The 26,269-nt window shown below is 37.2% G+C and overlaps 2 long non-coding RNA genes across 5 annotated transcripts; both read right to left on the minus strand.

Moving 5' to 3' along the window:
* Window positions 1–19,469: 19,469 nt before the first annotated feature.
* Window positions 19,470–21,941, minus strand: LOC130465764 (uncharacterized). 4 transcript variants are annotated; one of them, XR_008925782.1, is made up of 7 exons: window positions 21,374–21,941; window positions 21,194–21,291; window positions 20,967–21,051; window positions 20,712–20,803; window positions 20,300–20,413; window positions 19,990–20,191; window positions 19,470–19,892 (listed from the first exon to the last, which is right to left on the minus strand). It is a non-coding gene; the product is annotated as an uncharacterized lncRNA (long non-coding RNA). The 4 variants fall into 4 exon arrangements; XR_008925783.1 differs by having other exon boundaries at window positions 20,712–20,812; window positions 21,194–21,941; XR_008925784.1 differs by having other exon boundaries at window positions 20,967–21,032; window positions 21,194–21,940.
* A 169-nt stretch (window positions 21,942–22,110) lies between these two features.
* On the minus strand, window positions 22,111–24,623 carry LOC130465765 (uncharacterized). The gene is made up of 4 exons (XR_008925785.1): window positions 24,167–24,623; window positions 24,014–24,087; window positions 22,818–23,156; window positions 22,111–22,423 (listed from the first exon to the last, which is right to left on the minus strand). It is a non-coding gene; the product is annotated as an uncharacterized lncRNA (long non-coding RNA).
* Window positions 24,624–26,269: the final 1,646 nt, after the last annotated feature.

Below are 26,269 nucleotides of genomic sequence, written 5' to 3' on the forward strand. Positions count from 1 at the left end.
TCTTTGCTCCTCGATCCTATTTAATGAAGTAAAGTGAAGATACAAAAGACGATGGCGGAATGTAATTGACCTTAATAACGATTAAGGATCAACATATAATTTTTCCTCTTTTGTATGCTTTACTCTTCGATTCTAGGTCTCGAATGGAAGCGGAGTCCTAAAAGATGATGGCGGAATGAAGGCTAGACATTGTCAGGATTGAAATAAAATTTTGAGATCTTGGTTTAAAAATAAAACATCATACTTTTATTCGAGCGTTTTCAATTTTCAACAAACATTTTATAAATAAAATTTTCAAGTTTCGAGGACGAAACTTTTTCTAAGGGGGTAAGAATGTAATACCCCGAATTTTTAAAACTCGAATAATTATACTTAATTATTTTTATTTAGATTAAAATCGTTTTAAGTCCTAAATTTGAACTTTATTTTAATTAACGAAGTTTTATTTCGCTTGAATTTTTTATATTGCTACACGATTTATTTTTCAATTTATAATTTAATTTCATATTTACGAGCTTAACGACCTTTTTAAATTTTAATTATTTTCGAATTTTTAATAATTTCGGAACGTTCTTATTTTATTCGAAAACTAAATTTATTTTTTGTTAACGATATTTTTATAAAGGATTATTTTAAAACTTAATTTTTATTAAACATTTCTATTCAAATTATATTCCTAAAAATAGAAATCAATTTTCTGAATTTGTGCCTAACTAAAGTGAAATGACAAAAGAAAAAAAAAAACAAAATGCCTTAAAAGAACCAAAACTTCATTTTTATTCTCTTTCTTTGCTCTTCACGTGTACCAGGAAAAAGGAAGCAATTCCTTCCTTCCTCTCTTTCCCTCAATTCAGTCCAAATACACTCCTTGGACCCCAAGCAAATTCTCTTCTTCTTCACTCTACTTCACCTTATTACCAGACACAATTTACACCCATTTTCTCAACCAAAATGAATTACCAAAAAAAAAACTGAAAATTTCTACCCCTTGTTTCCTTTGATTCGAACCACCAACAACAACTACATCAACCACCCACATCGCCCGGCCACCCAGAACCACCGCCACACCCACCGTTCCTCACCGTACTCCCCCTGCTCTCTCCTCGGTCGAACTCCCCTGTCCCTCTCCCTTTCTTTGCCTCTTTGCACCACCACCGTCGCACATCACCACTCTTCAACCACCACCACTACCATCTCTGTCCACCACCAAGAACCCCTCAGAACCACCTCAACCACCGCAAACCCCACCACACACCCTCGTCTTTGCCCTCTTCCTCCTCTAGCGCACTCCCCTGCTCCCTCTTTCCTTTCCCCTGCCGCACCACCAACACCGCTGCTACCACACCCAGCCACCCTCCATCGCATAATCGACAAACTCCCTCCACCCTCACCGCCGAGTCGTCCCCTCCTCTGCCCAGAACCACCCACGACACCACCCCTCAACCCCCCCTTCTCGTGCCCATTCCTTTCTCTCTCTCGCCGTTCTACCGCCACCAAGAAACCAACACCATCACCGCCTCACCTCCGGCGCTGCGCCAAACCACCAAGCCCAGGAAGCCACCTCCCTTCCTCCCTCCTCTTCGTGTTCTTTCCCCCTTCCCCTGTTTCGTGCCCCTGCTTCCAGAGACCAAAACCAATTTCTGGTTTTTGGTTTTATCCTCCTTAAAACCCATAACTAAGTTGGGCCACTTTCATTTGGGCTTCTTGGTAAGTTAGAACCTAAATTGTCATTTCAGATTTTCTAAATCATTGATTTTCATGTTTTAATAAACTTTTACGATATAATTATTAACTAATAAATTGTTTAATATTTTCAGGTTTTATTATCGATTTTAATAAAATAAATTACTAGCTTGATTTAGCAAAAACCGAATTTATATAATATTTCCATGTAAATCCATTTATGAAATGTATATGATTAAAATTTCGTTCAATAATAACATTTTCATTAAATTTCGAAATTATACTTTTTATTAAAATTCGTTAATCATAAATTCTTTACTTATAAAATTTATTATTTACAAAATATTAATTTTAGATTATTTATCGTTTTAGTACTAATTCAATAATTTAATATTCTGAAAGAAATCGGACTTGGAGCTCAGGAAGAACGATCCATCAGACAGGAAATATAAAACTTCGGTTGAGGTAACGGCTATTGCTAGTACCCGCAATCCCCTTATAAATATGATTTATGAAAATATGACATTATGATTGAATTTATGAATTAAATGTTTTGACATGTTTTATGGATTGTGGGAATGATTTATGATTTGTTTGAATTATTCTTTATAATATGATTTGATTGAGTTTTCTCATAAAATGATGTTTATATGATGCCATGAATGAAATTATGTTTTATGGATCCCAGGATCTAAATGATGTTTTATGACATAAAAGAGTTATGTTATTTCAACTGGAATACAAGCCAATGCTTAGTAAAAATACATAAAACATGATAAATGAAAGTGAAAGAACTGGCTTGTCTGGCAGTATATAAACTACTATCTTCCTATCTACAGGTCATGCATGCACCACGGACACCTGTCCACCCATGAATTAGGAGCCCAGTCTCCCATGGTTATAAGGCCAGGCTCAGGGCCCAGGCCCAATGTTACAGTTCGATGATGAGCCAAGGCTCTTATGGGCCCAGGCCCAGTGGAGAATTCCTTCACGGTTCGTACTTGCCGACAATTAGCATGTTCATTAAAAGTTTATGAATGACGTTTTCATTGAAGTTTATGAATGAATTAAATATGATGTTTTATTAAATGTTTTACTTATTCTATTCTCCCTGTGTTATTAAATAAAATGAATTGAAATGAATTTACGTTGCTAAGGTAGCCGTTACTGAGTCTTTGGCTCACCGTTTTGTTTTCCGTTTTAGGTACTGCGGGGAACAATGGACACGAGTAGTGGCGAGGAACTTCACTTTATTAATATTCATCTAGTTTATGCTTAATGTTTTAATAGTTTAATTAAAGACTTTAGTAATTTATGTACTTGTATTTTGGGAATATAAAGGATTATTATATTAATTTGGGTTTTGATAGCTTATGTTATGATAGTTGCCTTGTAATTTCCAAGAGGGAATTACGGCAGGTAATGTCCCGACCAAGTTAGGTTAATTCCGCTGCTAATTATGCTTTAATAATTGAATTAGAGGTCGGGGTGTTATATATCCATAATTTTCCTTTGACGATTTCAGCTCGCACTGGAACTGAGACACGTCGATTCCGAATATTCATAAATAGAGTATTTAATTCCATTAAATACTGATCCGTTCACGTACTATTTGTGTGACCCTGCGGGTTCAGTAAAGAGTAAGATGTGGATTAATATCATTAATTCCACTTGAACTGAAGCGGCCTCTAGCTAGGCATACAGTTCACTTGATCTCTCTGAATTATTAACTTGTATAATTAACACTGAACCGCATATATTAGACTTAGCATTGAATGCATACTTGGACCAAGGGCATTATTTCCTTCAGTCTCCCACTTGTCCTTAAGGACAAGTGTGCATTTCCTAATTCCTTTGTCGCTTGATGCTTGGTCATGAACATAACGTAAGAGTTGTCATCCTTATTATGTCCAGAGTTGTTTATTGGTTTCAGAGTTCAACTGATCAAATAAACAGATAATCATAGCCTATGATTCATCTGATCACGGCCATGCATTTTACAGTTTCTAGCTCTCCGAGTGGCCTTGTACAACTTTCAGCATCTCATCCTGATTTATGGGTGGACAATCCTAATCTTACGATCTTGAGATTAGAGTTCGTTTGATAGGTGATTACCCGAGCGTTGCCTTTATAGCCTCCTTTTACGGTGCGACGGTTGACAACGTCAAAGTAAGCAGTTCTCGAACAAGTAATCTCAAATCACCCAGGTATTGAGGATTAGTCTCTAATAATTTTAATGAAATTTACTTATGACAGATTTTCATCTCTTATAGTAAAGTTTCAGAGGTCTGTCTGATACTAGTCTTCCCAAAGTAAGTATGTATGCAAATGATTGTGACATTGCCATGTCCACATAGTTAAAGAAACAGAACTTCTAGTCATCTTGCTTTCTAGTCGTCTAGCGTTTTCTATGCGTCCATCTTTATAGAAAACTCCGACCAGGGTGCTAGGTTATGATACATATAATTGAATTAAATCATGTGGAAAAACCATAAAGCCAGGAATCCAAATTAATCGCCACATAACAATTAGCATAATTAGGACACATACACTTTGTAGCGTGCCCGCCCTAGCTACGCCCGAACCGAACAAGAACAAGTCTAGGACTCCAAATGTCGTCCCTCCGTAGATAGTCAACATCACGTTCGGATCCGCCTTAGATTTAATTAACTAGAATTGCACCTAAGGTCCTAAGAATATGTTCGAATATTTTGGAAAATATTTAGACTTAGTTTTAATCATTAAAACTAGGTGAATGATTGAAATTATGTTATGCATAAATTTGTGAATGCCATCACATATTTATAGAGTAGGAATATGGAATTAGTAGTCTACTAGGATTCAAGTATTCTAAGTCTATTAGAATTAGAGTTTACTTAAAACTAATAACTTAGAAAATTAATCTTTAATCTAATCCTAATCTCTTAAGGATTCGATGCAAGCACAAACTCCAACACGCACACGAGCACGGACCACAAGCGAGCAGGCCATGCCCGCGCGCGCGAGAAGCCCGCAGCAGGTTTTGCAGCCCACACGAGCTCGCAGCCATTTGCTCGCAGCCCGCGTGCTGCCTCGCAGCCGAAGCGCTGCTTCGCAGCCCACTTGCTCGCAGCCATGGCGCTCTGGGCCTGGCGTGCCTTTGGCTTGCTGTGTTGCGCACTGGGCTTGCTAGGCGTGGGCCTAGCTTCGTGTTGGGCCTTCGTCTAGCAAGCTCGTCCGATGCTTATTCGTACGACGCGCTTCTGATTAATTTTCCGATTCCGGAATTCATTTCCGATTCGAACAATATTTAATCATTTCCGATTCCGGAATTAATTTCCGTTTCGAAAAAATATTTAATATTTCCGATTCTGGAATTATTTTCCGATTAAGGTAATATTTCTGATTCTGACAATATTTCCGTTTCCGGTAATATTTCCGATTCCGGCAATATTTCCATTTTCGATAATATTTTCCGATACGTACCATATTTCCGTTTCCGGCAACATCTACGACATGGATAATATTTATATTTCCGATACGATCCATATTTCCGTTTCCGGCAATATCATCATTTCCGGAGTATTCATAATTTGCCTTTTGACGATTTGAGCTCCCACTGGAACCGAGATCCTTTGATTTCGAATATTCATAAATAGAGTATTTAATTCCATTAAATACTTGATCCGTTCTCGTACTATTTTTGTGACCTTACGGGTTAAGTCAAGAGTAAGCTGTGGATTAATATTATTAATTCCACTTGAACTGAAGCGGCCTCTAGCTAGGCATTCAGCTCACTTGATCTCACTGAATTATTAACTTGTTAATTAATACTGAACCGCTTTTATTAGACTTAACATTAAATGCATACTTGGACCAAGGGCATTATTTCCTTCAGTCTCCCACTTGTCCTTAGGGACAAGTGTGCATTTCATAATTCCTTTGTCGCTTGATGCTTGCTCATGAACATAAGGTAAGAGTTGTCATCCTTATTATGTCCGGAGGTGTTTCTTGATTTCAGAGTTCAACTGATCAAATAAACAGATAATCATAGCCTATGATTCATGTGAGCACGGCCATGCATTTTACAGTTTCTAGCTCTCCGAGTGGCCTTGTACAACTTTCAGCATCTCACCCCGATTTATGGGAGGACAATCCCAATCTTACGATCTTGAGATTAGAGTTCGTTTGATAGGTGATTACCCGAGCATTGCCTTTATAGCCTCCTTTTACGGTGCGACGGTTGACAACGTAAAAGTAAGCAGTTCTCAAACAAGTAATCTCAAATCACTCAGGTATTGAGGATTAGTGTCCAATAATTTTAATGAAATTTACTTATGACAGATTTTCATCTCTTACAGTAAAGTTTCATAGGTCTGTCCGATACTAGTCTTCCCAAAGTAAGTATCTATGGAAATGATTACGACATTGCCATGTCCACATAGTTCAAGAAACAGAACTACTAGTCATCTTGCATTCTAGTCGTCTAGCGTTTTCTATGCGTCCATCTTTATGGAAAACTCCGACCAGGGACCATTTTAAACTTTTCACATTCAAGTTCACTTGATAGACATTTCTTAGTCACATGACTGGTCATGACAGTCTATCTTGAATATATTGTCAAATTGAAGGGACTCATCATTTAATAAACCATAAATTAAATGGAAAAATGAATTCTATTCATTAATGTGAATGGTTAACCAATAACGTTTTACAAAGTATTAAACTCTAAAACTTTCACTACAAGAATACTAACTTTTAACAACATGGTCTTATTTGTTGGGAAAGTGTAATTTTCTGTTGGTAAAACTCTTTGCCAACAGATAACCATATGTTGTCCATCTGTTGGGAAAAAGTCCGTTGCTAAAAGTATTGCCAACAGATAATGATGATTTGTTTACTTCTATTTTTCCAACAGTTTCAAGTGTTGGAAATACGTTCACCAACAAAAGTAGTTAATGTTGGTATTACTTTTACCAACATTCAATATCTATTGGTGTTAAATTTTACGGCAAAAAATTAGTTCATTCACGCAACAAAACTGTTGGTAGTATACATAACATGTACCTAGTTTATAAATATATATTTAATAATCGTGTACACAAATTTAAATTACTCAACAAATATATTAAAGAATGTTCCATATTATACAGAATATGAACTCATTCATTACACATATGGCCACAAGCCACAACCAATCAAGCAAAACCTTACATTATAAGTTGCTACAACCCTTCCAAAATAGTAAGATCCAATACAACAAAGAACTTAGTAAATTCTAACTCAAAAGAGACCTCATGTGGTCTAAAATGACTTTCTCATGATTCATTCCATCCAAAAAAGAATGTTAGGAATTTAGGATTGAGATGCATATCTTTTGCTTACTATACATAACCATAATATTCCTCGCCTTCTTCATCTTGTGTTGGTAGTCATCTTCCTCTCCTACATCATCATTAGCCTCTTCAAAATTTTCCTCTCATTTCCATCATTGTTTTCACCATAATTATTATCCAAATCATCACCATCTAATGGAAGAGTAAAAATTTATTCATTGGAAATCCCCTGGAAAGTTCCAATCATTTAATCAATAAACCAAAATAACAAAACTTGCCACCCTTTAAAACCATGTCCAATAGTTTAAAAGATTTTCCACCCTTTTAACCAAGTTCACCTACAAGGATTGAAGCCTTAAAAACCAATACCGTCACAACCCAAACTAACAAGACACAAAAAATTACTTGGGAATTCATGAAGGTCTTAATTAGTTCCACGGCTCCTGAATCAGCGCAGGGTCAAATCAGCAGCGGTCTGATATCACCCCAACAAGGTTGACTAGTACCTGAAATGTAACATTCATCTAAATGAGAGGCTGAGAAGACAATAGCGACGAGGGCCAACTACGACGAGATTTTAATTCCTTTAAAGGTCACAATTAGGGTGGTGAAATATAAACAACTTTATCTCCAATGAACAAAGACTAGCTAAGACGTTTCTAAAAGACCCACAATTGGAAAATATTTGGAAAGCATAGAGTGGTAACAAAAAAGTACTAGAGTACTAGAGATCATAAAAGGCAGTGAGAAATAAACTAGGATTAGTCTTCTAGGTCAAATTGTGAAGTCATATATATAGCCTCCACCCACTGACGTGATCCAAATCTTACTTGTTGACCCTAAAGTTTTGATGATGACAAAGCAAACTCCTGACAATTGGTTAAGTTATGTTGCATAATAGGTTCCGAGATCCTTAGAGGGATAATGCTAAGTTAAGGAGATCCTGAGTTGGATAAACTAAGCAACGTGGAATATAAGCAAGTAATTGATCCATGTCAGACACTACATTGAAGAAATAATCATTAAGCAAGGCGAGATCCTTAGGCGAGTTCCTAAGGCGAGATCCTCATATATTATGTGGATCCTCGGCGTTCCAGAGAAGGAACAAATCGGGAAGTCTTCGAGTGAAGCTTCTAAAGGTGCAACATGAAGACTACAACATATGAGTTTATGTTTTAGGATTTATGTAAGTATTTAATAAAGTTTATAAGCAATTTGGTATGAAAGGGACATAGTTTTTGGTACGTTTTAAATGAAATATGTTAACTGTAATTATAAAAGAGTTTTAACTTGGAAAATCTTTTTTAATAAATAAAAAGTATTTAATTAATAAATGAAACATAGGATTCTGATTTATTCTCCTTGTTTCTCAAGTAAAAGTTTTTCCACGTTCCTTGAAACTCTTCCCACGTATTTCTGTTCAACGTACATTTAGTGTTTTGATTTGGTCTCCCTTGTTTCTCTCCAACTATGCCCATGTTACTGAGCAGTAACTGTTAGTGGGTAGTTGAGGAGAACATGGGTACCAAACCCTAAGTAAAACTCTCCTATAAAAGGAGAAGAGTTTTAGCTTTTCAAAACACACAACTGATCTTTGCAAAATATATCTTAAGAGCTTAAACGTTTTAAAAGAGAATCAGTTTTCAAAAGAGTGTCCCTTGAGTTCCTTATTGCTTTGAGCTTTATTACGTACTAGAGTTTTATATCAAATTGTATTTTGGGTTTAAGGGTTGAGTGATCCTTAATTGACTTAGAGTTAAGTCAAAGAGAAACAGAGCGACTTAGAGTTAAGTCAAAGAGAAAAGGAGCGACTTAGAGTTAAGTCAGAGAGAGAAAGAGGAGCACAGTAATCAAAGGGGATTGCTGTGGGGAACTCGTGTTCGAGAGGAACTCGAGTTAAAGAGTGTATTTGTAATAGAGTTATTGCATTAATACAAAAGAGTAGTGAGGTTCTTCTTGATTAGGGTCAAGAAGGTTCCTCCATTTTATATCTTTCTTCGCTCATTATTCTCAGTCTCTTTATTGTTTAAATTCCGCAAGAAACTTACCCAAGTTCCCAAGAAACAATTCACCCCCCCTCTTGTCAAGTGTTCCTACTGAACTATCAGTTGGTATCAGAGCAGGATCTCACAAAAATACAGGAAACCCTGTTGAGAAAAAGTTCCTGGAAAGTATGAACGCTTACGAGAAACTCGAGGAAGGTTATTCCACTCAAAGACCTCCAATGTTCAACGGAAAATTCTACACTTACTGGAAGAACAGGATGGAGATCTACATCAAGGCAGAGAATTATCAAGTCTGGCGAGTCATAGAAGTCGGCGATTTCGAGGTAACAATGACCAATGCTCAAAATGAGGTAGTTCCTAAACCCATGTCTGATTTTACTAAGGAAGATTTTGAGAAATTCGAAATCAACGCAATGGCTGTGAAAATCTTGCATTGCGGCCTTGGACCTCATGAACATAACAGAGTTATGGGGTGCAAGAGCGCAAAGCAAATCTGGGATCTCCTTCAAATAACTCATGAAGGAACTAATGAGGTCAAACGTTCAAAAATTGATTTATTAATGTCTAAGTATGAACGTTTTGAAATGCAACCAAGAGAAACAATACAGGAAATGTTTACTCGTTTCACTAATATCACTAATGAACTAGTTTCTCTTGGAAGAAATATTCCCTCTGATGAACAGGTTAGGAAGATCCTAAGGAGCATGCCACAGGATGATAGATGGAGAACCAAGGTCACGGCATTGTTCGAAACAAAGGATTTCACCAAATTCAACATTGAACAATTGGCGGGATCCTTGATGACGCATGAATTACATCTAGGAGCAGCTGTTCCTGAGAATCCCAAGAATCGAGGCCTTGCTCTTAAGGCTGAGGAACAGGAGGACTCGGATCCTGATGAAGAAGAAGCTGCCATGTTGGTCAGAAGAATGAAAAGATTTTACAGGAACTCTAAACCTGGAAATCTAAGAGGAAGGAACTCAATGAGAAAACCAAGCGGTTCCAAGCCTGACCAAGGATGTTTCAAGTGCGGAGAATCAGACCATCTAATCAAAGACTGCCCTCAGTGGGAAAATGAAAAAGGGAAAGGCAAGGGAAAGGATCTGTCCAAGGAAAGATTCAACAAATCAACCTTTGCCAAACCCAACTTCAAGAAGGCTATGATCGCAGCTTGGGGAGATGCTACTGACTCGGAAGAAGATGAGGATCAACCAAATGAAGAAACAGCAAACCTTTGTCTTATGGCAAAGATTGATGGAACAACCCAAGATCCATCAAAAGAAGTAAGTTCCTCAACTCTTCAATCTCTGTCTAAAAATAAGTTAGTGGAATTATTGATAGAAACTCTAGATAACTTTAAAAAGCTCAATGTAATAAAGGCTCAAAGTGACAAAGCCTTGGAACTCACCAAGGGACACATGACCTACCTTAATAATGTTAGATCTGATGTACAGGGTAGGTTCTTTGACTTGCTTGATAGAAACACTGCTCTTCAAAACTCCTTTGAGAGAGTCAAAAATGAAAACATTCTTCTCAAAGTGGAACTCAGTCAATATAAACTGTTTAATTTAAGCCTAGATCCTAGCAAGTCCATTGAGATTAGCATGGGGGTCTTTAACGTTGATTTGGAAAACTTAAACAGTGAGTTGGTCACAGTAAAGGAGCAAAAGGAGAAATTAACCAAGGAACTAGCCTTAGCAAATGCACATAAACAATCTCCTAGAATCACGCCTAAGTGGATTGAGAAGGCTCAATCTAAGAGAACTGAAGGCCTAGGTTTTTACTATAAAAGGAACAATGGTAAAAAGAAAAATTATGTGGAACTGCCTAGTGTCAAAGTTTGTTCCTTTTGTGGTACTGGTGATCATGTTGTGACTGAGTGTTCCAAAAAGAAGGATCTGTTCAATAAAAACCAGAACATTGTCAAGAAGATATGGATTAAGAAAGATGAACCTTTAGTAGAAAAGGAACTCGAGGAAACCCGAGTTCCTGTATCTAACAATTGATAATATTGCAGGTCCTAGTGAGGGGGAACAACTCGTGGTATCTTGATAGCGGGTGTTCCAAGCACATGACAGGAGATAAAACCAAATTTCTCTCACTAGAGGCCTACAACGGAGGAACTGTGACCTTTGGAGACAACAAGAAAGGTGAAATCATCGCCATTGGAAAAGTAGGAAGGTCAAGTTCCCATTCAATTGATAATGTGTTCCTGGTAGAAGGTTTAATGCACAGTCTGCTTAGTATTTCACAATTCTGTGACAAAGGAAACTCGGTAAGCTTTACTTCAGAAAGTTGTCGAATTATTAACAATAACAGTAAGGAAGTTATTTTGGAAGGAACTCGCAAAGGGAACACATATACTGTGGATCTCAACAAAGTTCCAAGGAACAACTTAACTTGTCTTAGTGTTATTGAGGAGGATCCACTTCTATGGCACAAGAGATTCGGACATGCTAGCTTTTCATTGCTTGACAAACTGAGATCAAAGGAACTAGTGAGAGGTCTACCTTCCATCAAGTTCCTTAAAGACAAAGTTTGTGAAGCATGTGCCAAAGGAAAGCATGTCAGGAGCTCTTTCAAGCCTAAGAAAATGGTCAGCACAACTAAACCATTGGAACTCATCCATATGGATTTGTGTGGACCTATGAGAATTCAAAGTAGAAGTGGAAAACGCTATGTCTTGGTTATTGTTGACGATTTTTCTCGATTTACCTGGGTTATTTTCTTAGCAAGAAAAGATGAAACGTTTAATGAATTTGTTGCTTTTGCTAAGAGAATACAAAGATCCACAGGACGTCAGCTAATACATATAAGGTCAGATCATGGAACTGAATTCGAGAATCACAAGTTTGATGAATACTGCAAGGAACAAGGTATGGTTCACAACTTTTCTGCACCTAGGACTCCACAACAAAATGGAGTCGTTGAAAGAAAAAATAGAACCTTGGAAGACATGGCTAGAACCATGTTAATTGCCAGTTCCTTACCAAGGAACTTCTGGGCTGAAGCAGTAAACACAGCTTGCTATATTGTTAATAGAGTAATGATCAGGGCCATTTTAAACAAGACTCCCTATGAGTTATTAAAAGGAAACAAACCCAATATCTCTTACTTTAGAGCCTTTGGGTGTAAATGCTTTGTTCACAACAATGGCAAAAGAAACTTAGGGAAATTCGATGAAAGAAGTGATGAGGCTGTGTTCCTAGGATACGCCTTAAACAGTAAAGCATATAGAGTTTATAATAAAAGGTCGATGTGTATTGAAGAGAGTGTACATATAATATTTGATGAAGCTAACAATGTTGATGAGATTCAGGAACAGGAAGATTTCGAAATTGGATTAACTCGTTTTACAGATTATGATGAGGAAATCTCTCCTGGAAGAAAGCAAAATGAAATAGCAGATCCACAAACACTAGAAACTGCTACTAACCAAGGTGTTCCTGGAAGAAGAACCCCTGATCCTGAGGAACCAGAAAATATTGATCATGAGGAACCAGAAAATGCAAACCCTGAGGAACCAGAAGATGATGATTCTGAGGAATCAGAAGAAGATCAAGAGACCTCTGATGCGGAGGAACAAGGATCTCTGAAAACAGAAGGAACTGAGGAGACCTTAGATGTTCCAGTGGCACAATTTCAACCTAAGCCCTGGAAACATCAAAGTTCTCACCCAATGGATCTGATTATCAGTGATATTAGGAAAGGAACTCAAACAAGGTCTCAACTAAGGAACTTCTGTGCTTTTCATGCGTTCCTCTCCACAATCGAGCCAAGGAACCACACCGAAGCTTTGGAAGATGCTGATTGGATCACTGCCATGCAAGATGAGTTAAATGAGTTCCAAAGGAACAAGGTATGGCATCTGGAACCCAAACCAAAGAATCAGAAAGTCATAGGACTAAAGTGGGTGTTCAGGAACAAGCTCGATGAACATACTACAATCATCAGGAACAAGGCAAGGTTAGTAGTCAAGGGCTACAATCAACAGGAAGGTATTGATTTCGAAGAAACCTTTGCTCCTGTTGCTAGATTAGAAGCTATTCGTATTCTAATTGCTTTTGCAGCCTTTATGGGATTCAAGTTGTATCAGATGGACGTCAAATGTGCTTTCTTAAATGGTTTTCTTGAGGAAGACGTCTATGTGGAACAACCCCCTGGTTTTGAGAATCCCAAATTTCCGAACCACATCTATAAGCTTGATAAAGCTCTTTATGGGTTAAAGCAAGCTCCTAGATCGTGGTACGAGAGATTATCAAAGTTTCTTTTACAAAATGATTTTAAACGAGGAAGAATCGATAAAACTCTATTTTTAAAATCAAAAGGATCTGACTTATTAGTTGTACAAATTTATGTCGATGATATATTATTTGGTGCTACTAACGAAAATTTGTGCAAGGATTTTGCAAATTTAATGTGCAGTGAGTTTGAAATGAGTATGATGGGGGAACTCAATTTCTTTCTTGGTTTGCAAATCAAACAAACTAAGGAAGGAATTATGATCCACCAACAAAAATATGTGAAGGAACTCCTCAAAAAGTACGAGCTAGATTCAGTGAAAACAAATCACACTCCCATGGGAACAGCCACAAGACTAGATGAGGATCCCACAGGAAAAAGTGTGAATCAAACGACGTACAGGGGAATGATTGGATCTCTGCTATACCTAACTGCAAGCAGACCAGACATATCATTCAGTGTTGGGTTGTGTGCAAGATTTCAATCAAACCCAAAGGAGTCCCACATGACTGCAGTGAAGAGGATATTCAGATACCTCAAAGGAACAGACGATCTATGTCTGTTTTATCCAAGGAGTGGAACTTTCGATTTAAAAGGATATGCGGATGCAGATTATGCAGGTGATTTAGTGAACCGAAAGAGCACATCAGGTATGGTTCAATTCCTAGGATCTTGCATGGTTTCTTGGGGTTCCAAGAAACAGAATACCGTTGCCTTATCCACAGCAGAAGCTGAATATGTAGCAGCTGCTGCATGTTGCTCTCAAATACTGTGGATAAAGCAACAGTTAAGGGATTTCGGGATCATATATGATTGTGTTCCTATTTATTGTGATAACACTAGTGCAATCTGCATTTCTAAGGATCCGGTACATCATTCCCGGGTTAAGCATATTCATATTAGGCATCACTTTCTTAAGGATAATGTTGAAAAAGGTTTAATCAAGTTGGACTTTTGTCAAACTGAGAATCAAATTGCAGATATTATGACTAAACCTTTAAGCAGAGAGAAGCATGAGAAAATGAGAATGGAACTCGGGATGATCAAAATAAGATAAGTAAGCTGACAGATCCTCATGAGGTATGACTCTTTTAGATTTATGCATTACTACTGTATACCATTATAAATACATGTGCGTAAAGCATAAGTGAAGTTTACCATCGTTGAGGAACAACTAAAAATTTCGAATTAAAAATGTGTATTTAATTAGTCAGTAATATGAGATACGTAATTCACAAAGTTCCACTAATTTAGGAGGATCATGGTTATTTTTTATGTTACAAATTTCTATTTACTCATTTTATTTTATTTTTCCACAAATTAATTTTTTTTTTCTATAAATATATCCTTAAACTTTTTATTATTCCACCAAATTTTATCTTTTCCAAATTTTAAAGCTAATGGAACTCACACCCACTCCTATGGATCTATCATACCCTAGCCCACCTCAAATACAGAAAACATCAAAGGAACAAGCCTTGATAATCTACACTCCTCCTCTCCATCTTCCTTCATCTTCTCCACCATCTCCAACAATGGTGAGAACAAGTTTAAACACAAATCTGAAACGAAAAAGAAAATCTCTATCCCCTACTCCTATGGATATCTCACCCATTCCACAACAAATCCAACAAAACAAAAATCCCCAAATTCCATCACCAAAAACCCTAGATTTTCAAAATTCAAAATCTGAAAACCTAACCACCATGGACGGCGGCCGACTACAAGAACCCGCCGGCGGCGGCAAGTCGGCGACCGAACCCAGACCGGCCGACCGACCCACCGACGCCTCCCTTGCCTCAATCCCGAGCCACGACACCTCTCTTCTCCTCACACAAACCGACGGCGACGGCTCTCAGCCATCTCATCCGTCCGACACGTCCGTCGCCGGACCACTACCGTTCGCGAACCCCCCCCCCTCCACCCTCCCTCACGTTCGCAACCCTTCCTCCTCCACCCACATCCCTCGCGACACCCAATCCCCAGCAACTCGCGACAACCACAAACCCCACCACCCAAATCGCGACAACCACATCAACCACCAACCAAATCGCGACAAACCCTCTCCCCGATCCAGACCCGCTCGCGCCCCCACCTACCAAACCCGACACCAACCTTATCCCTCCGCCCAGCCCACCCTCCCCCTCCGTTTTGTCGACAGAGAAGACCCACCACCGACCCGCGAAAAGGCAGCGGCGGTCGGGTGGTGGGGTGGTTGTGAAATCAAAACAGAAGGTGGCTTGTTCTAAGGGGGAAATAACCCCAACCCGGGTCCTTTCGGCGGATGAGGCGAATTTGGTAAAAGCTTTTGCCGTAAATCAGACTTGGTGTGAAACTAATCTTGAGGAATTCATGGAAATTCTTAAACATCAGGGATGGGTAAGCCTATTTTGTGATTATTCTAAAACCTCCATATTTCCGGATGCTATGAATGAATTTCGCGCGAACTTTAAATATGTGGATGGTGTTTGTTCAAGTAGTGTGAATGGAATAGCGTTTGAATTTAATGCTGAATATATTGCAAAGTTATTGAATATTCGTAATGAGGGATTTGATTTATATGTGAAAGGAGCAACCGCTAAAATTCAGATTGGTGTGATGACTAATGAACAACTTGTGGAAGCAATAGGAGGAGATCTTAAAGTGTGTTCCTTAACTAACCAAAGCTTGTTTCCCACCCCTCTACAAAAACTACTTTTTAACCTTGTTCGTAGAGGTATTGTTCCTCGCACTCAAAAGCGTACCTTGGCCAACCTCTATGATGCTTCTTTGATGTATTGCCTTGAACACAAAATACCAATCAACTTTCCTGCCTTAATGATTAAACACTTATCCCATTGTGTTCCTTCAGATTATAAAGGTGGTTATGCTTCATTGTTGACAATGGTGTTTAGGAGTTTCTCTGTGGATTTGCGTGACTATGGAGAGTTGATGGTCACTAGTCAACAAATTGTGCAAAGTGATTTATTAAAAAGCATGAATCTACAAGTAGTTAATGGGAGATTATGTTGGGCCATGGCTACAGTGAAGGAACCTAAAAGTAAGGGGGAAAAAGAAGGTGTTCCTAAGGTAGTTCCTAAGAAGGTGGAAAAGGCTACTAAGGTGGTTCCTAAGGTGCCAAAGGATGTTCCTCGTGGTAAACGTAGGAGCATAAGAGTAGCCACTAGAGTTCCTAAGGTCATTGTTCCTCCGGTGTTCGTTGACATATCTTGTGACAATGAGGATGATGATGGGAACGTAGAGGTATTGGAGGACACTGTTGAATTTGAAAAGGAGGAAAAAGAATCCACCCCTGTTCCTACACCAAAGGTGGATAGCCCTGTTCCTCAACCAAGGTACATCCCTGTTCCTCCCACTCCCACTGTTCCTTCTTCCATTACTGGCTTTGGTGGGTTTGCTGCTTTTGGTTCTTCAAGTTCCTTAGGATCTCATGATCCCAATAAGGAGGAACTCAAGGAACAGGTTATCATGTTAAGAAAGGATATGGATAGAATGATAAAGCTTCAAGAGTCCACAAATGCTATGATACTACAACTCCAGAATCAGATTACAGCCTTGTTATCTGGAGTTCAACCAATGGATTCAAGTCCTTCCCATACTTGAGGATCTCTTTGCCAAAATCTAACCTTGTTCCATCCCAATTTCCAAGATCCCAAATTTTTTGTGTGTGTGTGCTACATTACGCTTTATTTTTATTTTGGAACTTTTTATTTATTTTTTTTGGTTTGTACTCCTTTCATGGGATACAGTTACATCCTTTATTTCCTTTATTTTATTTTATTTCCTTTAATTTTAGTGGAACTCATCAAAGAACGTATCTCCAAAATCATGACTAGTTATTTATTATGTTTTCTATTCAAATCTAGTACGTTGGAACTTAACTTTGAGGCTAACTTAGTTTGCCAACCGTTGATCGGAGGGCGCTCTAATCGGTATATATTAGTATTGTGTATTTCTACTTTTTGTTAATGCCAACAGGGGGAAATGAATGCAAACTTAACTTAAATTGATCACTTGAATCCGTCTCACTACTCTCTTCTCGATGTAAGTTTATAAAATTTTATTTCTCGTTTTTAATTTTATTTTCGTTTATTAAATTAAATTTCAATTTTCCTTAATTTCATTTAGGAAGTTTAGATTAATTTTTATAAAAATAATTTATTTAATTTATTGCTTTATATTTATGCTAATTGATTATTGCTGCATTTAGTGAAAGTTTGCTTTTGTTGTCATCACCAAAAAGGGGGAATATTGTTGACCCTAAAGTTTTGATGATGACAAAGCAAACTCCTGACAATTGGTTAAGTTATGTTGCATAATAGGTTCCGAGATCCTTAGAGGGATAATGCTAAGTTAAGGAGATCCTGAGTTGGATAAACTAAGCAACGTGGAATATAAGCAAGTAATTGATCCATGTCAGACACTACATTGAAGAAATAATCATTAAGCAAGGCGAGATCCTTAGGCGAGTTCCTAAGGCGAGATCCTCATATATTATGTGGATCCTCGGCGTTCCAGAGAAGGAACAAATCGGGAAGTCTTCGAGTGAAGCTTCTAAAGGTGCAACATGAAGACTACAACATATGAGTTTATGTTTTAGGATTTATGTAAGTATTTAATAAAGTTTATAAGCAATTTGGTATGAAAGGGACATAGTTTTTGGTACGTTTTAAATGAAATATGTTAACTGTAATTATAAAAGAGTTTTAACTTGGAAAATCTTTTTTAATAAATAAAAAGTATTTAATTAATAAATGAAACATAGGATTCTGATTTATTCTCCTTGTTTCTCAAGTAAAAGTTTTTCCACGTTCCTTGAAACTCTCCCCACGTATTTCTGTTCAACGTACATTTAGTGTTTTGATTTGGTCTCCCTTGTTTCTCTCCAACTATGCCCATGTTACTGAGCAGTAACTGTTAGTGGGTAGTTGAGGAGAACATGGGTACCAAACCCTAAGTAAAACTCTCCTATAAAAGGAGAAGAGTTTTAGCTTTTCAAAACACACAACTGATCTTTGCAAAATATATCTTAAGAGCTTAAATGTTTTAAAAGAGAATCAGTTTTCAAAAGAGTGTCCCTTGAGTTCCTTATTGCTTTGAGCTTTATTACGTACTAGAGTTTTATATCAAATTGTATTTTGGGTTTAAGGGTTGAGTGATCCTTAATTGACTTAGAGTTAAGTCAAAGAGAAACAGAGCGACTTAGAGTTAAGTCAAAGAGAAAAGGAGCGACTTAGAGTTAAGTCAGAGAGAGAAAGAGGAGCACAGTAATCAAAGGGGATTGCTGTGGGGAACTCGTGTTCGAGAGGAACTCGAGTTAAAGAGTGTATTTGTAATAGAGTTATTGCATTAATACAAAAGAGTAGTGAGGTTCTTCTTGATTAGGGTCAAGAAGGTTCCTCCATTTTATATCTTTCTTCGCTCATTATTCTCAGTCTCTTTATTGTTTAAATTCCGCAAGAAACTTACCCAAGTTCCCAAGAAACAATTCACCCCCCCTCTTGTCAAGTGTTCCTACTGAACTATCATTACTTCCCTATAATATAGGTGGTGCTGGCCTTGATGATATATTTAAAGTAAAAATTCAAAAGTCTTGAACCCAACTTTAATGAGATCATGTATCAATGGCCTAGTTTCCTCACTCTTATACCAGGAATGAAAAAACAAATGAACTCTTATGTTTATGTAATACTACTGGAGGTTTAAACACTAGTGGAAAAAGGGTCATTTGCATCGCACTTTTAAGCACATTTGCGTCGCACATCGTGCGTGGCAAAAGCTCTCGACGCAAATGACTAAAAGTCATTTGCGTCGCACATTTGTGCGACGCAAATGAACCTTATTTGCGTCGCACATTTAGCAAATGTGCGTTGCAAATGACTTTTCAGCACCATGCCTGAAAAGTCATTTGCAACGCACATTAGCTAAATGTGCGACGCAAATGACTTTTCAGCACCATGCCTAAAAAGTCATTTGCAACGCACATTAGCTAAATGTGCGACGCAAATGACTTTTAGGCGAAAAAAAAAAGTCATTTGCCACGCACATTAGCTAAATGTGCGTTGCAAATGACTTTTTTTAAAAAAAAAAAAATTCGTTTTTTAATATTTTAGTTACAACCCAATAAAAGGCAAATTCACCATAGATCAGCCAACATGTTGATAACCTAACTACACTTTTAACATAAAAGTTTAAGTGAACCATAAACGAATGAGGCCCAAGATATCATTCAAGCAGATGAAAAAAACTCCATTGTCAGACCAAAATCAAACAAATTACAATATGAAATAAAAATAAAAATTTGAACCGAGAAAAAAAAAGCCGAGAAATTAAAATTGAAGCACACTAAATTATGAATTTACAGCGTTCGTGCGACACTAAGACAAACAGGGAGGACTTCTCCTGGACGCTTCAAAATTTCAATTACCAAATCAATTTGAGAGTTGAGATCATGCTTGGATAAGCAACTTCCCATGACACACGTAGCACGCAGCGTCAGCGTCAGCGTATTCAAAGACAAATGAGGGAACCATTCAAGAGTCCCAAGAGCAAGATCAAAGGCGACAATTCTCACAAGTTTAGCGGATTGAAGAGCAATTGTTACCGAGTTTGTTTCCCTTTCTCAAGTTTTAACTTTTCAGTTCTCCTACAATAAAAATTTAGAAATTCATTAATTATCTGAACAGCTTGTTTTCAGTCTCAAGAAATGATTCAAACCTACCCAGATCAACAAAAAAACTAACATTAGGTTCATATTTCTCACTAACTGCGCCACCTTTTTGTTTCTGGAATTGGATGTACCGCAATGTGCTTGCAAAGAAAGCTTCAGCAGCAGAATCTGTTGCCGCATTATCACTTTGCATCTCTGTAGTAATTAATTCCATTAGATCCTGGATTGTATTGACGGTGATTTGGTTGTTTCCCTTCTCAAAAAAATAGAGATACCTAAATATGATGGCAAACTCCAAACTTAAATATGCTGTGAATTATCATGGAAATTCAAACATCCAACACGGTCAGAAAACAAACTTTTCTAGCAAGTAGAGAGCTTACTTATTGATGATTTCAATGAACAGCATAACTAAACCACCACTACCCCGAGTAGCATTAGCCATCTGTTGAGCGGCATTTGCGATTTTTAGAGCCCGCTTTAAGCAAAGTAGAACCCTGCATAAAGGAAAACCAATTAAATACACGATAAGGAATTCCAAACCTACCCAGATCAACAAAAAACTAACAACTTAAAAAAAAAATCAAAATCCTCAATTAAAAAGTTCAAAATACTCGAATTGACAAACTAACCAACACGATCAAACCCTATATTTATAATAAAACAACTTCAATCCTGCTGTGAGAAACCGGTTACAGTAATTGGCTAAGCTGAAACTGTCATTCGACAGACCGATAGTAATGCGTTGAATAGAAAAAACATTTCCTTATTTTACTAATTGAATAGAGGCCTCACCTTGGGAGAAAACCAATGGCACTGACCCTCACTCAGTGGAGTATCCGAACTACTATAACTGCAGTTGAAGAATACACATTGGTTGTATCCTCCTACATTCACTAAATCATATTAGAACAACACAACAAGCATCAAACTGATGTTTAAATTTGTGTGAGCACAATGTAAGCAACAAAAATATCAAAACAACTAAAAATATGAAAGAAAATAGTTTAACTTCCAAAGAACTATTGATTTTAAAAATTGAATACTCACCAAGACCAGGACTATCTCTGAGCTCATACTTGATATGAGGCTGCCTCCCAACAAACCCATCACCCTCTACAATATCAGGCACCATCTGAAATCAAAATCCTCAATCAAAAGTTCAAACAATTGCTAAAAATGTTCGAATTTACAAACAAACTAACACAATTCATCAAAACAATATAAAAAGTAAAAATTAATTGAAGTTGGATTCATGGTAAAGAGGGGGGAAATACCTAAGAAATAAGGTAATCAATGACGGCGGCGACGTTAACCGAAGATCCAGCTCCAACGGTTTGGCGTTTCACCCAACCTTAAAAACCCTAGAAATAGGCTGATAAACAAGAACCCTTGAAATCTTCTATACACCGTAGGCTGATAAACAAGAACCCTAATTAACATAAATTGCGCTGTACCTAAATCGCCGACGAACTAATTCGCAGAATTGGATCGGAGACTCGCTAGCAATCGAGCTGCACTGCTTTGAAATGTCTCCTTCTTCGCGGCGGAATCTAGGATTTTTCTCTTCGAGCCGTGTTTTCGCAAATCTTGATTTTTCCGGGTAAATTAAAGGCAAAATACGTATAGTGGTTAGAGGAGATTTCAAATGAATGAAAGATTGAGAGGTATTGACATCTCATGAATGGAGTTCTGGAAAGAAGAAGAGAGAGAAAAAGAGGGGAGAAGGAATAATTAAAAACTTCCGAATTTTTTTTACCTCCTCTGCGTCGCAGAATTACTAATCTGCGACGCAGGTGACTTAAAGAGTCATTTGCGTCGCAGATTAGTAATTCTGCGACGCAAAGGAGGTAATATTTTGCGTCGCATTATTACTAATCTGCGACGCAAATGACTCTGAGAACATTTTAGAGTCATTTGCGTCGCAGATTAATAATTCTGCGACGCAAATGACTAATTTTAAAGCTTAGAACTGTCAATTGCGTCACATGTTTAAATGTGCGAGGCAAATGTGGTGATGCAAATGATTGTTTTTCCACTAGTGAAACTATATTGCTAAAAAGAATGCATTAAACTACCAAGAAGGAAAGCTTTCAGCATTCGTAACCTACCTTATGAGATTGTATCCCATATAGCCAGTGTTGTATCACCACCAATCGTGATAATTAAGATGTGGCACACCACCAGAAACTCTTGATAGTTCTACAGCCACAACCCCACTATCATGTGCCTTCAAAATACCAGGATACATAAACAAATTTCCGAAGGTTCACAAAAATATAAGGAAATTATGACAACACTTTCAAATTTAACTCCAGATGAATGAATGTAGTCAATAAAAAGCATTCATCATTATGAAATAACCATATTAAATTATTAGATCAAAAGAAAGAGAACATAACAACTATCTTTAGACTAAATTTAGGCACAAGCTCTTGTGAATCATGACCATGATTGCTACTCCGAAGTATTAGTAAACCATAACTTCCCTCCGAGACCAGTAATGCCTATAATCACATACAAAAGTGATGACATCAATAAACAATACAGACAACCACACAAGGTCCGAGTATACAGAGAGATAATCCACATAATGTCACAAGACTCTGAAAATATCTATTCCATTATCCAAACATGGTGTTCTAATGTATAATAGCAAGTTTCAATGTGACAAGCACAATCTAGGACCTCTTGTCCTGTAGTAATATTCAAGAACAATGGAACATTTGCGCTACCCCTCCAGCAGGAAGGAAATTCTTAAAAGTCGGCAGGAATCCAACAAGAACTTTGTGCTGGATATATAGCAATAATATTAAACAAACAAAGTACGAAATTCAAGACAATAAATAATAAGAAATAGGGCATCTGTTGCTTTTAAAAGTGTTAGGATAAAGAACAAACCCCAAGATCTTGCAAAGTCGGCTCAACCCACTTGATGATTCTAAGGTCAGCAGAAGAGCCGTAGATACACCTTCCTATCCACATCCCAACTTGTTTCGGAATTCTGAAATGGGTCAACTGCAGTAGGTCGTAATGATATTGAGCTTTTCGAATAGCAATCCATCTAACATCGTTAACTTTGTGAGGTTTGTACATGGTGCTACTCATGCTACTGGAGCTTCTTCTTTCATCGGTAACATCACTGCTTGTGCTGCATCTGTTGTGCTACTCACTTTCCTACTCTCAACAAAGTCAAAGGATTGACCGTTCTCTCCATTTTCTCAATAAAGAAAACAAAACCTGAGGGAAAAACAACATGCAAATAGCTAATCAGATGTCCGTGGCATCTAAGGGGGTGTTTGGTTCACAGTTGGAATCAGGTATTGGGTTGGATATGAAACCCGTAGGTTTAGAGTCAGTGATTCCTGTAAACCCATACTTAGAAGTTAGAACCTGGTGTTTGGTTAAAATAAATAAAAATCTCAAAGCCTTCCCTTTCGTTTAATTTTGTTTCTTTTTATCTAAACCCTCGTGATTATCTCCTTCCTCATTCTCCCCTCACCCACAACAATGGTTGCCCTCAGAATTAACTTCGTCTTCCGCACCGTGCATTCAAATATCAAAAATTTGATATAGAATTCTTATTTTTGTCCACTTTCACGTTTGGATTTTAATGGCCAAAAACAAGAAATTTATGGCTTATATTGATGAAGTTTTATGAAAAATGTATGAAATTTCTTAACCCGTACGGTGCTAAGATTTGGATTTGCTTCCAATGAAACTAATGGTTTGCAATACTGTCACTTGTGAATGATGGAGATTGGGCATTTGCTTCCGACTACAGACTGTTCTTTTAAAAAAAAAAATTGATACCAGTGATGTGGGTTTCCTCCATACCCACCTCCCCCCCAAGTATGAGAACCCGATACCTTGAAAGTATGGAGGTTGGGCTCCACTGGCATGAAAATATAAATTTTATGAACCAAACAAGTGGTATAGGTTTGGGTGGTAACTCTCCCTCCTTCCTCCAAATTCCACAAACACATCTCTATATGTAACTAAAAGAGGGTGGTAGGGAGGTTTTATCAAAATAAAATAGGGGGACCTGAAGGTTGATAGTTTTATCTTATCTTTGAAGAAGCACAAACAAAAATTACCTTAAGAGTACAGTCTGTATTTGGAGAGCAGGACTCCATTTGTCTTTTAGAATATCAAGGCATATCCTCCCTAGCTGCCAGAAAGAAACATATTTTACATGTGGAAAATTTGAGTGGGGAAAAACAGAGAATACAAGAAAGATTTCTACTGACCTTATCGATGTTAGGATGATATATTTTGGTGAGAAATCTAACCTGTTAATATCATTCAAGAAAGATATCAAGCACCATAAAATATAAATCACTCAACAATCAGCTCACTGAATAATCAAGCCCTCTAGCAACTCATTGTCATTTGTCACTGATTTACTAAAAAAAAGTCACTCGAAACCTATAGTTCTAAAAAATTGAAGCAGGGTGAGAAGGATAACAGATAGGCATCCACTAATATATGATTTTTTCAGTTTAGTAAATGATAATGCAAAAGCTACTATATGCCATTTGCAAGAAAACCCTTGCAGGATACACAATTGTAAGGACACATCCCATGAGATAGGGGCCAACATATCCTCCAATTTCCATAACATCTCCTGGAATTTTGAATTGTAATACGTGTTAAACTCTGAACTATAATAAAATGTTGTTGGAGGAAAAATAGCTGAATGCACTATCTCAACTTGTAAAATGAATAAATAAAAACCATAGGAGAAATAATCTCCCCCTTTACCTAGAATCAGACTGACAAGTCATAAATTGGTGTCATAAATTGGTGACAGTGCTTTTAATAATTAAATCTGCGAACCAGGGAAATAAAAATTGGTACAGAAACAGTGGTGATGTATAATTACAAAAATTTGTGACAATGGCAATCAGAAATACCCTTCCTTTGTTGGGGGTATACTTATGAAAGTGAATGAACTTATGATTATCACAATTAACTAAGACAACATAATAGCCAAGTCATAAGAACGTCTTTCAATTCAATCTCAAATACAAAATTCATAAATAACATTTAGTAGCAGCATTATTTGTGTTTAAAATAGGCAGCAGGCGCCAGGCAGCGGGGCGGAAGCCAGCAGAGATAGGAGGAGTTGGGAGCTAATTAATAACGACTTACGAAGAAGTTTGGCCTTGATATAACCTAATTATGGAAATTACGTTTTCAAGTTGATTTGAATTCATCATCATATTTGCTTGATTTCGCTCGTCAAAACTAAAAATTTATTCAAAAAATCGAATTAACAACTAAGAAACCAAAATACCACAAGAGAACTCAATCGCAAAATTAAATTCAAACAAAAACTAAGTCACGTTATAGTTTCACAAGAATATAACCAATTTCTAAATCAAGAGATATATTCTCTTCAAAAAGTTTAGAGCCTCTTAGATTAATTGATTAAGTAAAACACAACAACAACCACCCACAATCTATATGGCAGACTGCTAACATAGACCTACAGTGTTCCTGATGACAAAGCTACATAGAGCCTAGCCTAATTCTGTATACTTTCCGTTAACTGGTGTTTAGAAAGAGTCTACCAGGAATTGACATGACACCTTCCATACAAAAATATGGAACTGGTCACATAAGGAATATACAAACAATGGCAACCATATCATTTTAAATATCATATTTTACGCCATTCTTTTGATCACTTGTCTAAAATCACTTTATTGTTTATTTCTTCTATCTTTGTAACATTGCACATCCAACTAATCATCGTTATATCCACCCCTCTCAATTTATCAAACTCGAATTTGCTTAATTGGATAACATTTTACTCACACGTTTAGTTGCATATTATCCAGCTAATGCTAGTAACTGGTCGTCATGCCAGATTATACAATATACACATTAGAGCAAAGATTATCCGCTAGATTAAGCATACTCTCCCTCCCCTTCCCCAATCGACAAGTTTATTATCTTATACCAATATCTAGTCATTTGGCTTCGTAAGCTGTAACCAAAGAACTTAAGCGTTATAATAATTAAGTTTAAGAAAAGGGGAAAAAGATAGAATTCATTCTTAAAATCGAAATGTATAAACCATAGTACGTACACCTAGAAAAATGTAAAAAATCATAAATTGAGGGAAGATAGGAAGAAAATACCTAAAATTCCTTTTAAGTCAAACGAACGAGCAAATGAGATAACTTGGATAGGATCACATGATCGGAATTGTAAACCCTAATCTGAAACATCAAAACCCCAAATAAATCAAAATCAAAATTTATAAACAAGATTACATAACCTAGAAAAATATTTCTGGCAGCAATAATCTAGGTATACCAAATCAATACCCATAATCTTTAATT

Source organism: Spinacia oleracea, chromosome 1 (assembly GCF_020520425.1).
Source record: "Spinacia oleracea cultivar Varoflay chromosome 1, BTI_SOV_V1, whole genome shotgun sequence".
Lineage (NCBI taxonomy): Eukaryota > Viridiplantae > Streptophyta > Magnoliopsida > Caryophyllales > Amaranthaceae > Spinacia > Spinacia oleracea.